Source organism: Cricetulus griseus, chromosome X (genome assembly GCF_003668045.3).
Source record: "Cricetulus griseus strain 17A/GY chromosome X, alternate assembly CriGri-PICRH-1.0, whole genome shotgun sequence".
Lineage (NCBI taxonomy): Eukaryota > Metazoa > Chordata > Mammalia > Rodentia > Cricetidae > Cricetulus > Cricetulus griseus.
This window is the reverse complement of record NC_048604.1, coordinates 10836113-10854262: the sequence shown is the minus strand read 5'-3', so window position 1 is coordinate 10854262 and position 18150 is coordinate 10836113.

Below are 18150 nucleotides of genomic sequence, written 5' to 3'. Positions count from 1 at the left end.
TAAAAACATGAAACAATTGAAACAAAGGTAAGGTACCACTTATTTCAAAAACTTCCAACAAAACTTGTTGATAAAAAGATTTTTTTATTATGTCTAGAGACCATTAAGAGATTATCTGTGTAATGCATAAGGGGACTGCGGTAAATCCAAGACCTGGGGTAATGACAATAAACCAAAACCCATGGATAAAACTTGAATTAAGAATAGTAGCAACTGATAGATTAGTGCTACTTTTCATATAAGGACACCTGAGGTGGACATAGATTTATTTAGGACTAAATCTGAGAAGGACTGTCAACAGAGAAGTTAAGGGAGCTAGGGTTTTTACTAGAACTAAGAGGGATTCTTCAAAGTGGCTGATGTCCAGTTTGGCAAGTTTGAATGACTCAAAAATGGTACAAATCTTGTTGACCAGGAAACTGACTTTGGGAAATTGAAAATATTAGCAATAGGAAGTGGGATGGTTGCTGAGGCTGTAAGAAGGGAGCTATCCAAGTCAGAAGATAGCCCGCCAGAGGTAAGGGGGAACTCATGGACCCCAGGCTAATGACTGGGAGGCCAGCATGGGGCTGATCCAGACCCTCCTGAATGTGGGTGACAGTGAGGAGGCCTCAGTAATATATTGGACCTCTGGTAGTAGACCAGTATTTATCCCTGGTGTATATGAATGGACTTTGGGAGCCCAGTTCAAGTGCAGGGATTCTCTCTCAGCCTGGACACATGTGGGAGGGCCTAGGTCCTGCCCAGGATGATGAGAGACTTAGGCAATCCCCCATGGAGGGTCTCACCCTCCCTGGGTAGCTGAGGGAGGATGGGATGGTGTTATAATAAATCTTTCCTCCAAAAGCCGCTGCCCCCCACCGTCATGTGTGTGCTCTACACCAGCCGCCCTCCCAAGTTAGGGCCCAAATGAATACACAGAAACTTGTATTAGGTTCAAATACTGCTTGGCCAATGATTAGGATTCTCATCTGTTAGCTCAGTCTTAGCTATCATAAACCTATATATTTTATAAGACTTATCGGACGCCTTATTGGTGTCCCTCCTTGCCAGTGGATCACATTATGCCGCTGGAGCAGGATGGGAGGGGAAAAGAGCGACACTTCCTGTTTCTCCTTGTTTAAATATGAGTCTCCTTGCTGTGTCACCTCCTGCCTGGATCACCACTTCTCTACTACATTTCCCAGAATCCTCTTTGACTCCTAGTCCCTTCTAACGTGCTGTTTCATTTTCCAAACAGTATGTTATTCAATAACCAACAAGATAAACATACAAAGAAGTACTTCCCCATCAGGGTGGGGGATGGGGAGAAGGGGATGGAGATGGAGAGGGAGCTGGGATTGACATGTGAAGCATATATATATTATATATATAATATATATATATACAAAATGACTCCTGACACCTACTGTACCCATAGATCAGTGCATCACTTATTTGTCACTAGTGGGACTTATTCTTGTAGTAGATGGTAGTTAACACAGAGAATAACAATGGCACAATGGGCAGAGAGTGAAATACTTTGGAACACTAGTATAAATTGGGTATCTTTAGCAAACCCTTCCCCTTAAAGCTGTGGGAGCTATGAAGAAAAGGGGGGGTCAAGCCAGATATGCTAGATGACTTCAAGGAAGCTGTTCTACACACCATAGGGATAGTGCAATATGAACTCACAGTGATTATGATAGCATACATGAGAGGTGTGAAAACTGTAGTCAGCCAAAATCCCAACGTGATGGAGGGGAGGTGGGCATAAAATCCCATGCCTTGCTGATGAACAAATGCTCCTGAGAAAAGCAAGATTATATTATTTAGAGCACTATAGCACACATTAGAGTGTATGTGGGGTGTTGGAAGTTGGGTGGGTAAAGTGAGCAAGAAATTTGGGGAGGATCCTGTAGGAGGAGAATGATCATGATCAAAATACAATGCATGGAAGTTTCAAAGAATTAGTAAATTATTACATTTACAAAATCTCTTATCCAAGGCTGTTATGATCATATTTTGCTTCCCCAGGGTTCTGCAACACCATACTTCACTCGCTCTTCTCCTATCTCACCAGTTCATCCTTAATCACTGTTCTACTTGCTTGTCATGCACCTGCACAGTAAATGTTGGAGAAGCCCATGAATCAATCCCTACGCTCTTCTATATTCTATCTACTTGCATTTTTTTGGCAATCTTGCCTCACTGCATAGTTATAAAAATAACTTATAAGTATAACTCTTTCCCATATATAACTGAGGAAGTTTTTCTTTAAATAAGAAGCTAATGCTGCTTGTATTTACAATTACCTAGTTGACATCTCTGCTTCATGTCTAAAAGTATTCACACATATAAACACTTATAAAGTGAGTTCTTGTTCCATAGTATATTTTTCCTTCTGTCATTGCAAGTAGCCATTCTGGACCCTTCCTTGTAGCCAATGGCAACTATAGAAAAACAATACAGTGGTAGCGAAGTCTATTGTAACAATATTAGAACTATTAGTACTTCTTAGTAAATAGAGGAAAAAAGAGTTGGGAGATCTTTACCTAATATTCCAGGTTTGTTTCTCTACTTTCTTCCCAAATGCACGTGATCTTGAGAGATGTTAGACTATGTAGGAATTGGGAGGTTGATTAAAGGCAGGACTACATCATACAGCTTCTATGTGGCCCTCATCTCTCATGGGGAGAGAGACTTTGCTATATATATCTGCAATGGGGAAACTGAAACCCTTATAAGTAATTCTTCACTTGGGCTTTACAAGGATGCTCAATAAACTGATTGTTGAGCTAAGTTGACCTTTGGTGGAACCATACTTTGGTCTGTTTTTGGTGTCAATTTGGTGCATACTAAAATCCTCTTCCCTTAGTCTTCCCAATTCTGAATTTATCAATTATATTATTTTCATTCCTAATGATAGAAATACAGAAGACAGTAAAGAACCAAACATGCACTTGATTAAAGAACTCAGCTTTATTCATGTGGGCTTTGTAAAATCCAGGTTCTACCTACAGTTTCTTACAGATAGGTTAGATTATAGTGTAGAAATCCCACTCTACATGACCATTTAAGGGAGATCTGTGAGTCCCATGACCACCAAGGTAAATTTCCATCCCAGTCAGACATGATTGCAGGAACAAACATTACAGGTAGCAGTTCAAACATTCCTTTCTCAGCAAACAGCATTTGCAACTTGACTTTTGACCAGACAGAGTGCTAATCATTTCTTAAGTCAGGTTCCTGCAAGCATTTTCCTTCCTTGGATAAGAGGAGTTTAGCAGAGCTCAGCGTAGTTACCTATTTCAGAAAAAAAAATTAACTCATTCAGTTCCTACGTAATACCACAGTTTATAGGTAAGTGTCATTACTATACTGTCACAATACAGAGTAGGATTTGATTTTGTAAGGTGAATATGTAAAGAAAATGTACACACCTGTACATATGTGTGTTTACACTACATGTAAAATCTTTAAAGTTACCCAATAACCTCCAATTCTTTTATGATTAGCCTTACCAGTCATTTCTAGCATCTATTCTGGGCAGGTAAATAGTAGAGTAGTCCCTTTGCATTTGTATTTTATACATTTCAAATACTTTATTATATACATTGTTTACCTTAACTTCTTTAGTTTTGAGACAAGATCTATTTGTCTCCACAATTTACAGATGATAGAACCATAGATAAAACAAATGAAGTTATTGTCCCAGGAACAGATACAAATGCATCTCAATCTTAGCTCCATTTTTTCCATGAATACTTAACTTCAGCAATACTGTAGTTCTATTCTTAATGCTCAATGCATACAAGTAGTAGCAACAAAAATTGATTTCTATAGAAATTTATTAAAATGTTAATTGTAATTTTTAAAAGGCAACAAAATGTGAAGGTGTCCAAATAGAAGAAAAATGCATTCATAATTTATTAATGAGAATAATGAAACACTATAATATTTTAAAGGATTAATAATTATGTTCATTAATATTAGAGAACAAGGACTAGAGCTATAGTTCAGTCACAGAGTGAGGTGACCTAGCCTATGCAAGTTGCAAGGTTTGATTCAAAGCATTGCAAAAATTATTTCATAGAATTCCATGGAAAAGTACCTTGGATGTGGTATGAGTGTGCTAATTTGAAGCAACAATTTGATTGTATTAGTAACTTATATTAATAAGGGAAAGGTCCATGGTATTTGAATAATTCAAGTCTATTTGAGTGAGTTGGTAGAATTATATTTACTCAGCAATTTTATTTATGTTTTTAGAAAGATTAGGTAGAAAGGGCACATTGCCAAGAAGCATGACATAACATACACTGACCTTACAGACTAATTCCATGAATTTTGCCTTGACTTTATGGATAGTCTCTCAGAATGAAATAAATTAACTGTTCCATAAGAGGTACCATTTGCCAGGAACAAACTTTCCCCCAAAGCTGTCTACCTTAATTCCCTTGGCAATTCTCGATATCTAAGCCCAGTTTAGCTGTCTTGTCCCCTTGTTTTGCTTGCAATCTCTGGGTTAGGAATCATTCTATGTTCTGTCGTCTTGTCTTTTCTTACCTCACCATAGCAGTTATCATCCTTTGCTACACTTATTTGTGTCTTCTTCCAGACTGTAAACTCCTAGAAGTTGAAAATGGTGTCTGTTATTACTCCCTAAGTGAGAACTGCATAAGGCTTGTTCACATTTTAAACTACAGCTACTGGAATTATGCCTGAATTATAAGACTGTCAATAAAATATTAAAAAAATTACTTTTATCTGACTCAATAACTTTATTATTATACCATTTATAGGACTGTAAACAACAAAATAAGTGGCAGATTATTTCACATGCAACCCAATACTGTGTTCTGAAAATCTTCATTTCTTTAGTCAAAGTGTCATTAATTATTCATGCTTATTGACTATTTTCTTTTAGATTTGCTGAAGAAAAGCAAACTTCTAACAGAATGAGCCAAACTACAGCTTATTGTCTTGTTCACTTTATTGCTTTAGTTTTGAGGTTTTTTTGCACTTTTGAAAAGCTTTTGGCAGTTAAACCACTAGCAGAGATTGCAGATCATACCTAAAAGTGTGGGTAGAGAAGAAAATAATTCATTTCTATTCTCACGCATATGACATTTTTGGGGAAAGTATTCATTTACATAATTACAAAAACATAAGAAACAAGCAGAAATTTCATAAAAATCTACTGGACAGACAGGGGCAGTCATCATGGTGAAGAGAATATTTACACAATGGAGTAAATATATACAAACTACATTCTAACAAGTGTCTAATATCCAAAATGTACAATGAGTTTCAACAAATAAATAGCAAGGAAACAAATAACTTAGTTGAAAATGAACAAAAAACCAGAAATTTCCAAATAGAAGAGATATGGAAGTACAATTATTAGATGAAAAAGCTTAAGATCTCTAATCTTCTGAAAAATGCAGACTCACATCTCAATGAATATTTCCTTCATATAAAGGAATATGTATTACTGAAATTACAAACTTTAATGAGAATTAAATGTTCAATATTGATTGGGATGTAAATAAGGGATGTTATTTTGGAAAACTGTGTGGAAGTTCCATTAAGTTGTTAAAACCAGAATTACCCTATGACCTGTATTCCTACTTCTCCATAAATATATGATGTAGTGGAAATTATTATGATGGAAAAGCATATGTTTCAATGTTAACTGCTGTATTCTTTTTTGGTTTTTCAAAAATTTTATTTTACCATTCTTCTTTGTTCATGAGCATGCATGCTATGGAACGTGTATGGAGATTAAAGTACAACTTTCTTCTTTCTTCCACCACATGCCTTAAGGATGGTTCTTAGGCCATTAAGGTTGAATGTTGAGAATATTTTTTTTATTTTAAGATTTACTTTTTTATTTATGTGCATGTATCTGTGTGTCACATGTGTGCTGGACCCCACAATGTCCAGAAGAGTCATTGGATCCTCTGAAGCTGGAGTCACAGTCAGTTATGGACACCCAGATTTAAGTGGTGGGAACTGAACTTGGGTCCTCAGAAAGAGCAGCAAGCACTGTTAACTTCTGAGTGATATCTTTAGCTCCTCAGTTTTATTGTTTTTAATTTGTTTCAGAATTTCATATAATGTTCTATGGTCAATTCCTCTCCTTATTCCCTCCCTTTCAGTTCTCCCAAACAGCTACTTTTTCTTTTCAATTCCATGTCCTGTTTTGCAATATATTAAGTCTACTGAGTACTATCATTACTATACATGTGTGTATGGCTAACTACTTGAGAACTGGCAGCCTATTACTAGAACATCCCTGAGAAAACCTTGTTCTCCATATCCCATTGGCCATACCAATAGATCCTAGACTAGGAGTGAGACTTTCTGAGACCCACACCATCTATTTTAGCATTATTATTAAATGTCAAAATATAGAAGCAAACAGATGTTCATTGCTAAACAAATATATAAAGAAGTTATTTTAAATGCATGCATGTACATGTATACCATATATGAATACCATGTATACCATATATACCATATATGAATACTATACAACAGAAAACATATCATTCATAACAAGACATATAACACTAGAAAAAGTCATGCTAAATGACATAAGTCATGAATGAAAATACAAATAAACCATGATTTAATGAGACAAAGAATTGAATATGTTTAACTCAAAGAAATTGTGAGTATAAAAGATGTTTTACAGAGGTTAGGGGGCGTAGTGATGTGGAAAAGAAAATATTTCTGAAAAATACAGTGGTTTCAGCTAAAAACAAAACCAAACCATTTTTTTCTGATCTACTGACCTACATAGAATCAACAGTAATAATATATTTTCAGATTCCAAAAATGTATTTACAGATTTCAATATAAACCTCAAAATTCTTTGTATTGAAGATGGATTATTCTTTCATACAATGCATCCCAAATGCAGTTTCCTCTTCCTAGCTCCCACCGCATCCCTTCTTCCCAAGATCTACTCTTCTCAAAGAGGCAACAGTCAAACAGAAAACAAAATACAACAATACAAGGTGAAAGCCTGCAGGACAATCCAAACTAAGAAGAATAAAAGTGTCAAGAGCAGTCAAAAGTGTCAGAGACACACCTACTCCCACTGTTAGGAGTTTCATAAAAACTAACAAGCTTGCCAATATGATAAATTGGTGAAGTTATGATGCTCTTTGTATTATGATGATATAGTGTGTATATATGTCTGTGTGATTTACTTAGCTCGATTGAATTTTCCAAAAATGCATACAAAGATTACAATGTCATATTATGCTTCATAAATACACAGTTATTATTTATCAACTGAAAATACAAAAAGGAGACCCCCAAAATATTTCTTGATTACTAAATTGCTAATTAGGTTCCTTTGGGAACATCTAATAAAATAATTCAGTTAAATAGCATGTTCTTGAATTTAAATTGAGCATTTTTAAAATTATCAGCAACAATGAGAGCCCATATTATGAGTTGCATCTGAAATAAAAGTCATGTTTTGAGACCTTTTCAATATCTAGCTTATCTCTTTTATCATAACTCATAATTTTGTGTTTTGCTCTCTAGATAGAGACCTTGAAAATCTTTCCAATATTGCTGTTGTGGGAATATAAAGATAAGAAAGAAGTTTGTGATTTGACATTTACTCATGGAAGAAAATTCCTCTTTTGAGAGGTATTTCAAATTTCCTGTTCAAATAGGTTTTCTTCAGGGCACCATTGTAGTAAACTCCCCCACCCCTCCACTATAAAAATCCCATAAGCATTTCCCTGACACTTTGTTTGATTTTTCTGATCAGACAAAATACAAGTAATTTTGCCCAAAAAGCATATTCTCATTTACCAAAATAACCAGATAAAACATAGAGAAGAAAAAAATTTCAATAGTAACACTAAGTCTTATATTCTGAAGAGATAACAGTACTATGGGCAAAAGTACAAATATATTCTGAAGTGATATGCTGATAAACAAAAGACGTCAGTTACCTATACAAATTTTCCTGAAAATCAACCATATATATGAAATATTTTAATTATTCAGGTAATCTCAACATTTTTTGTGAAGAGACACCATAACCAAGGCAACTTTTACAATGAAAAACATTTAATTAGAATCGCTCACTTATAGTTCAGAGGTTAAGTCCATTAATATCATCGCAGAGAGATTATGGTGACATTCAGGCAGACATGGTGGTGGAGAAGTAGCTGAGAGTACTAAATCTTGCAAGGAACAGGAAATGGACTGAGACATTACATGGTATCCTGAGCATAGGAAAACTGAAAGCCCACCCCCACAGTGACAAGTTCATACCCACTCCAACAAAGCCATGCTTCCTAATAGTACCCCTCCCAATGTGATTATAGAGTACAATAGCAATGAAACTTCCACACTCCCTTTAACTCTGAAATTATCTTTCATTTTTAGTAGGCTTTCATGTAAAAAAATGAGTTTCATGAGGATATGTATTTTAGTTATACAAAATTACACACACATATAATTGTACATATGTATACAGTGTCTTTGCTTATTTGTATGCCACTTTTACCTCTCATTCATTTCCTTAACTCACTGATCCAATTCTTCCTGAGAAACTGTGGTCATGTGTGTATACCCATGCACACACAGCTACACATGAACACATATCTTCAAATCTAGATTCACTTTAGGAAAAAAATATATTTATTGGCTTCCTCTCCAATTTTTATTCTCGTTTTTCCTCTAGATTTACACCAGGAATAATCTACCCAAACAGATCTAACTTTGTCACACTGTGTCTTTCATTCTGTCAGTGGTTACATGCGGTCAACAATATGATGATAATCTCCTTAGCATGCACAAACTTCTTCATGATATGTCTTCAGATTCTCTGTCAGGTCCTTCAGGCCCCTTAACTTTCTGCTTGTTTCGAACAGGGCATTAACGCTCTGTCAGATATGGGGTTGATGAATATCTTTTCCTAATTTGTGGGCTGCTGTTTTGTCTTGTTAACTGTGTTCTTTGCCTTACAAAAGCTTCTCAGTTTCAGGAGGTCCCATTCATTAATTGTTGACCTCAGTGTCTATGCTACAGGTGTAATGTTCAGGTAGCTGTCTCTTGTACCAATTAATTCAAGGGTACTTCCCACTTTCACTTCTAAGAGGTTCAGTGTGGCTGGATTTATGTTGAGGTCTTTGATCCATTTGGAATTAAGTTTTGTGCATGGCAATAGACATGGATCTATCTGCAGTTTTCTACATACCACATCCAGTTATGCCAACACCATTGGTTGAAGATGCTTTATTTCTTTATTGTATAGCTTTAGCTTCTTTGTCAAAAATCAGGTATTCGTAGGTATGTGGGTTACTATTAGGGTTTTCAATTCAATTACATTTTTCTACCTGTCTATTTTTGTTCCAGAACCAAGCTGTTTTTAGGAATATAGCTCTATAATAGAGCTTGAAATCAAGATTGGTGATGCCTCCAGAAGTTCCTTTATTGTACAGGATTATTTTGGCTATCCTGGGTCTTTTGTTTCTCCATAAAAAGTTGAGTATTATTCTTTCAAAGTCTGTGAAGAATTGTGTTGGGATTTTGATGGAGATTGCATTGAATCTGTAGATTTCTTTTGGCAAGATTGCCATTTTTACTATGTTGATCCCACCTATCTAAGAGCATGGGAGATCTTTCCATTTTCTGGTATCTTCTTTAATTTCTTTCTTTAAAGAATCAAAGTTCTTGCTATACAGGTCTTTCGCTTGTTTAGTTAGCATCACCCCAAGATATTTTATGTTGTTTTTGGCTGTCGTAAAGGGTGATGTTTCTCTGATTTCTTTCTCAGCCCTCTTATCGTCTGTCTATAGCAGGGCTACTGATTTTTTTGAATTAATCTTATATCCTGCCACTTTACTGAATGTGTTTACCAGTTGTAGGAGTTCCCTGGTAGAGTATTTGGGTCACTTATGTAAACTGTCATATCATCTGCAAATAGTGAAAGTTTGACTTCTTCCTTTCCAATTTGTATCCCCTTGATCTCCTTTTGTTGTCTTATTGCTCTAGCTAGCACTTCAAGGACAATATTGAAAAGAAATGGAGAGCGTGGACAGCCTTGTCTTGTTTCTGATTTTAGAGGAATTATGTTGAGTTTCTCTCCATTTAGTTTCATGTTGGCTGTTGGTTTACTGTATATTGCTTTTATTTTGTATTCACTCTCCAACCTTAGCCTAAGGAATAGCATATCTGAAAGATAAGGTAGCTCTTCTCACCTCAAATAATCTAATCTAGATAATCCCTTACTAATATGCTTAGGGTCTTTTCTCCTAGTTGTTCCAGGACCTTGTCGGATTAATAATCAATTTTAATATTCAAAGCTCTACCCCTTAGCATCATGACATCAAATTCATTGTTTTTAAGTGACAATCACCCACCATTGTGCCCCATAAGCTCATGGCCATCTCATAATTCGAAGTACATTAAATCTCACAACCCTCCAATCTTTATCAACTCCTGCACTGCTTGAAATAATGAATCCAGTCTCTTCTGAGACTGAGGCAATGCCTTACCTATCAGTCTTCCAAAATCCAAAAAACAACTCACAGGCAACCAGTTTAAAATATCACAAAAATATAACATTTCTTCTCCAAAAGAAAAGAATGGAACATAATTAATATTAATGGTAAAACTAAACAAGAAAGAAAAAAAGAAACACAAAATCAATCCTTCATCTGTGTGTATGGATTTGGAAGCTTGTGATTGATTCATCTTGACTCCAGAGGGCTTGAGTAGTCTCACCCCTCTAGCTATGCAGCCTGTAGCTCCTACACTTCTATCTTGGGCTGATTCCATTCCATACCTACAGCTTTGTTTTATGGACATCCAATAGCTCTGGCATTTCCAACATTCTAGGTGGCTTCATTGCAACTTAAGTGTCTTCATGGCTTCATTAACTAGCCTCCCAGGGACTCCTTTTAGGGATTCTGGCACAGCTACACTCTCCTTGCTTCCAGCTTTTCTGTAAAACATCAAAGTAAGCTCAGAATACCCTCAATCCTGCATCTTTCATACCTGCAAAACTGGTACCACTTACAGAACACTGCCAAATTTTGTTGCCAGCTTGAAACGTATTTTGGCCTCCTTGGATCACAGCTGTATCCATTAATAAGTTCTGTCTGTTCATGACAGAAACAATGCAGTTTATCAATCAGTAAATGTATTAAGCAACAATACTATCAGTCCCCCTTTATCCTGTTCCTTAATTATCAGAAATCAATTTTATTCTTGCTTAGAGTCTGAAATCAGTTTTGAAAAGACTAAAACCATTTTTCCAGATTGAAAAGAAAAAGCTTTGTGTTCCTATAATCATAATCATTTCGTATCATATTTGTCTGTAAATTCCTGAGATGTAAGATAAGGAAGCGATTACACCAGCTTCGGGAAATTCATTTAATCATTATGCAAATGAAGTATAACTAAATATTCAGATCATGGCAACATTATATCTTATTTTAGATCCATAAATAGTCATATCATATGATTAAAATAATAGCACTAAAATTATATTAATAACTAGAAGAATAACCTTTGAAAAGATATGAAGAAAAGATGTTTAAATGGCATAGTATTAAGTCATTTTATCCAAATAGCTCCTATTAGAGACACTAAATATTGCATAAATTTTGGCTAAATATATATTTTATGAAATGACTTGGCAATTGGGGTTCAAACATTTTTAGCTTACTTTTGAAAATGGGTGCTTTTTAATGTTAATTATAACAGAAGGAGATATGCCAGTGTGGCAAGTTTGAATTGCAAATACATTAACATTTTAATAAAGAACTCCAATTTTCAATTGATATTAGGTAAGATTCTAAGTCCATATAGTATTTTCTAAATCAATATAAGGACTACAATCATTCCACTGTTCTTACTCATTAATTTATTACTTACTCCTTTTTTAGAGAATACTACACTTTTCACAAATTTATTGCAGCTAGAAATGGTCTTTAGAGATCTTAAGCTACGTTAAGCAGTGAAAAGCTTAAGAATCAGCATGTATGCGTTGAATATGTACACTTATCACTGGCTTAATGGTTAATATTGAGCAAAGTGACTTGTTGAAGATTGTAAATGGGATAATTCTGTAACACTCCATGGGTTGCATGCTTAGGCCCCGGGGTAGCAGCATTGGAAAGTAGTGAAATCTTTAGGAAGTAGAACACACTTGAAGCAAGTTAGGTCTTTAGACTTGAAAAGGATATTGGAGTTATGTCACCTCCTTCTTTTTGATCTTCAGTATATGATTATCTTTGTTCCACTACAAGGCACCTGATGGAAGCATAAAAGGGTGAGGCCAAGCACTGCTGTATGGAAATTTATGAAATCATAACCAAAATGAGTCTTTCTTCTTTTAATTTGTTCATGTCAGGTCATTTACCATAGAGATGAAAAGGTGAGAAGATAAGAAAACTATAGGATTCTGTTTTCTTATCTTCAAAAATGACTCACTAGCTACCAACTTTGGATAACAATTTAAAGTAGTGAAGGTATTTTAGTAACTTTAATTCACTGCCAAATGTAGGTGAATAAGTAAAGAAAAGTTCACTCTGGAGATCTTGTCCCTTTCCCCTTCACAGGGGATCCATGTATGACTCTCTTAGGTTCCTCCTTGTTTCCCAGCTTCTCTGGAGATGTGGATTGTAGGCTGGCTATTCTTTGCTTTATGTCTAACATGCACTTATGAGTGAGTACATACCATGTTTGTCTTCCTGTGTCTGGGTTACATCACTCAGGATGGTTTCTTTTAATACCATCCATTTGCCTGCGAATTTCAAGATTCCATTGCTTTCTTCTGCTGAGTAGTACTCCATTGTGTAAATGTACCACATTTTCTTTATCCACTCTTCAGTTCAGGGGCATCTAGGTTTGAGAGACATACTTGGACCCACAAGAAAGGGAAAGGGACAAGATCTTCAGAGTAAATTGGGAGCATGTGGGAGGCATGAGAGGTAGGTTAAAGAGGAGGGGAGAAGAGGAGTGGAGAGGAGAATGGTAGGGATCAGGAAGGTGGAGTTGTGGGAATAACAGAGCAGGAGATCAGGGAAAGAGACACCTTGATAAAGGGAGTCTTTATGGGCTTATGGGGAAACCTGGCACTAGGGAAATGCACAGGTATCCACAAGCATGACCCCCAACTAAGAATTTAAGCAATAGTGGAGAGGCTGTCTTAAATGTCCTTCCCCTATAATAAGATTGATGACTGCCTTAAATGCTATCGTAGAACCTTCATCCAATAGCTGATGAAAGCAGAAACAGTGATCCACAGCTAAGCACTGAGCCAAACTCCTGGAATCCAATTGTAGAGAGGGAGGGGTGATGAGCAAAGGGGTCAAGACCAGGCTGGAGAAACCCACAGAAAGAGCTGACCTGAACAAGTGGGACTTCATGGACTGCAGACTGACATCTGGGGAACCTGCAAACTAAGACCAAACTAAGCCCCTTGAATGTAGGTGTCAGATGCGGGGCTTGGGCAGTCTATGGTGCTGCTGTCAGTGGAACAGTATTTATCCCTAGTGCATGAAAGGCTTTTGGGAGCCCATTCCCTATGGAGGGAGACTCTATCAGCCTAGATACACTGGGGAGGGCTTTGGTCCTGCCCCAAATGATGTGACAGTCTTTGATGATCCCTATGGAAGACCTCATCCTCTCTGAGGACTGGATGGTGATGGGATGGGTGGACATCATGTGAGGATGGGTGGGGGAGGGGACTGGGATAGGTATGGGAAATAAGATTGATTAATTTCAATTTAAATAAAAATTAAAAATGTTTGCAATTACATAATTATACATGCTAGTTTACTGTCTTCAGTCCCCATTTTAATATTAGCCATTTTTCTGATGCTTAAGAATTATGAACTTAAAGTGCCCAAAGGATGTTATCATTCTCAGTTCACAAGAAGCTTCATATATTCATATTTAAACCTTGGTTCATACCTTGTTTGCTATTAACTATTTTTTCCAGTACTTATTAAATGACTTTCATTTAGTTTAGTACACTAAATTCTTTGCTTCACTATATGCCTTAAAATTACACTAAAATGCTGGTACACATGAATAGAAATAGTACAAACTCACAAAGATAATGTATTGTTTCTTTCTGTGATTGTGTAACATTATTATATTATATGTATAACATTATACATTCTGAGTATGTACATTTTCTTGTAAAATTTCAACTTCAGTTTTCTTTTGAGCAAAACAAAACTCATTCATATATTTTTTATTTTTATTTCGAAACAATCTTATTTTACATATCAATCCCCCATTGCTTCTCCCTCCCATCCTCCCATGTCCCCGACCCCCCAACCTGACCCCACACACTCCCCAAGGATAATGAGGCATTTAATGGGGGATTATCAAAGTCTGTCCCATCATTTGGGGGAGGGCCTTCACTAAAACCAAAATTCATTAAATAAATTAATTGACTAGGAGACTACATTTAATAACTTGGGTGAAAGATATATTTACAGAAAAGATAGATGAATCTTGCTATGTTGTTGAAATGACCCTGACTCCATCCTGTGTCAGCACCTGCTTCTATGGGCAAGTGCCATTTTGCCTGCATAAGTCTAGTTTTAAAATGCTAGTAAAGGAATCAGTGCATCAGAATTACAGGAGCACATGCCTTCCTGGTAACATTTCAGCAGACATTTTTGAGAAAAGCAGCAAGTTTCACTCTGGTTGACTATGGCAATCTGGCTGGATTGCTGAGTTGAGGATTGTAAAGCTTTATTTTGGTTCAGGGCAGAATATGTATGAACCACTATGAGCATCTTCTCTGCCTGGAAAAGGAGCTAGTAGAAGTATATTTCTTTCAAATGGAAGTATTCTAAACTAACTTTTAAAACCCCTTCAGTTATGTTCTTGTCTTTATCAATCAGCCATCTTATGAAGAAGACAATAGCTTGTATTGCCTATGCTACAGATCCTTTTCACCATATTGTGATTAAAAATATACCTTCCCTCCCTGGAGTTGGTTTTGTCAACAATGAAGGAGGACATAATATACTCACCAAATCCCTTGACGTTTCTTGTAACACTAAAGGTGTATTTGAAGTTTGTATTGGCGCATTCTCAGTCATGAAACCCCTGTCCTTCATTCTGCTTCTTATGAACTCTTTAGTGTATAAGGAAAAAGCAATTTTTTTCAACAATGTAATCCAAAGTAATGTCTCTATGTCATCATCTCTTACTCTAACATCCTTGTGAGTTCTACTTTTCCATGCTAGATGATATATTTATAGTATCTAGAAATTGAAATAACTGTTTGAGAACATCAAAAAATTGTGTAATTCTTTGAACAGCTCCTATTTTCTCCTACATGGCAATTACCATGGGATTAGGAAAGTGAGAGCAACTAGTTCCATCCTCATCATTTGGCTACCAGAAGTTTACCCAGTCCCCTTTCTTTTTATCTGTCATCCGCACTCCAGAAATTCTCATCATGTCATATACTTTTGGTGCATGTACCACCATTCTTAACATAAGAACCATCTTGTGGGTATAAATAGGGTCCATCCTATCCATGTAGCAATCACATAGTTGGCATTTCAATCAGAATGTCCAACTATTGTTGACTATCATTAATAGGCTTTGCTCTGTTTTAGTTTCTGGAATTATTCTGACTGCTGATGAGTATACAGTTCCCAATTCTGCTTCCAGCCAGGCTGTGCATAGAATTGTGAAAGTTTGTGGTACACTGATATAGTCCTAAACAACCAGTAAAGATCCAAAATCTAAGCCACAAATTGAGCTAATTATCATTTAGTGACAAAAGAACTGGACTTGACTTTCAGTTCCTCCCTACAACACACATACGGACAAAATTGCCCGGTGGAGACAATTGTTCAAGAGAAGGCTGATAATTTACAAATCTATGGTGACTTAAATACAGGCCCACATATTTAGAAGGATTTCAGAGATAACATCTAAAGCTCTATGCAAATCTGAGGGCTATACCACAAAATTAGCAAATAATGAATGAGTTTGTTATGGAAAATAAATGGGAGAATTTATTTCACCATTTCATTAATATTTTTGAAACAGGAAGCTAGAAAGGGTGCACGATCACTTTAAAATTATTTCAGGTAGTACTGTAGAAACACTTTCCGTTTAAAGCAGCTCATCTAAACTGCGTCATTATAACCGTCCTTCCCACTCAGAACATGGAATTGTTAAGGGGTGTGGCTTTCTGAAAGCCACAGAATCCTAGACATGTCATTGGCTGACGCGGTTTCCTGTTCACCAATCAGAAACAAAGGCCACGGAACTCCATTGTCCTGGGTGGGTATATATAGAGCTGTCTCGCAGGTATTGAAGTCAGTTGTAACCAATTCAGCCAAGACATGGCAGCTTTTACTAAGGAGCCTGCACTTATCCAGGAGCCAGAGGTTAGTGAGCAGATGATCGTTAGTGAGAAGCCGGAAGGCTGTGGGTCACAGGTCATCTCTGAATCCAACTGTGAGGGTGAACTTAAAACGATCACAAACACCGGAGGCAAAAGCACCAATATCAAGAAGAGGAAGCATGATAGTTGTCTTCCGAAGAGCAAAAGAAGCAAAAAGGTCAGACGATCTTATGTTTCTCTTCTTTTCTCCCAAGTTCCTCACCTATTATTCCTTCCTTGCTTTTATCTGCTACAGAATAGATCTTCAACCGATAGCCATTTTCTCTTATGTTTTGATAGAAAGTGCTATACTTTTGTTTTAACAGGTCTGGAAAGTGGTGATAAAAACAACATCTGTATTTGAATACAATTCGGAAAATGATAAGGAAGAAAGACAACCTATCATAATGGTGTTTTATTGCCAGCCGAATGAAGAAAAGTAAAAACATCAAGAAAACGATAATGAAGAAGGTCCTGAAGAACATCATACTCCAAACAATGCAGTTTTTCCATCTGGTTCCAACGTCGTTCGAGGTCCTTCTGTTTCCTCCCTCACCCTACTAAATAAACTGCGTATTACATCATTAAATGATCATTGTTTATTCAAATGTAATAAAATATCAAATGAAAATGAGTTTTGTTTCACTGTGTGTTTTGGTTGGTTGGTGGGAAGGGAGGAAAAGCAGTCAAGGGGAAAGGGTTTGAGGAAGAAGAGACATGGGATGCCTTAGGGTTGTTGGGTGGAACTTCTAGTTGACAGTAAATGGGGACAGGAAAAAAGGCTGGGCACTGAAGAATTTCATCAAGACTGTCTTGCACTGGGGAGGAAGAAATGGGTTTGGTGCTTCAGTAGGGTTGTGAAGCAAGGGTAGAGGGGGCAAAGTGTGATATTTGTGGAAAAGAGGGGTATAATAATTAGCCTCATTTTTATTTGATTGTTACCTTGATCTGTTTCATTAGAATAAAACATCTTGGGGCTGGGAAGAGGGAGTGCCAGATTTGATGGCCATCTTCTTGGAGGTATGGAAACTGTAGAGTCCAATGGGGAGCAGAGCATGAAATAGTGAGAAGAGCATACAGGAAGGACAGCAACATATCTGCCGAACTGAACAGGAATCCATTGCAGAGAGAGAAGAGTGATGAGCAAAGGGGTCCAGACCAGGCTGGTGAAACCCACAGAAACAGCTGACCTGAACAAGGGGAACTCATGAACCCCAGACTGATAGCTGGGAAACCAGAATAGGACTGATCCAGGCCTCCTGAACGTGGGTGTCAGTGAGGAGACCTCAGAAATCTATGGGACCTCTGGTAGTAGATCAGTACAGATCCCTATCAAAAGAGTGGACTTTGGGAGTCCATTCCACATAGAGGGATATTCCCTCAGCCTAGACACACGGGGGGTGGGGTGGGCGTGGCATAGGCCCTATCCCAAAGGATATGACAGACTCTGAAGATCCCCATAGAAAGCCTCACCCTCCCTGGGAAGCAGAAAAGGTAAGGGATGGGTAGGGAGTTGGTGAGGAGCAGGGGAGGAGGGGAGAGACAGGGAACTGGGATTGACATGTAAAACATATTTTTAATTTAAATAAAAAATGGAAAAATAAAAAAGAAATAACCCATCACTCCTTAAGCTATCACTAGTCTTATGGATTTAGAAACTAATCACCAGTTAAAATATCCATTGAATCTCACCCCTTAATACCTAAATGTGAAAACAATTCAACATGCATTTTAGTAGCAATATTCAGAGTGTG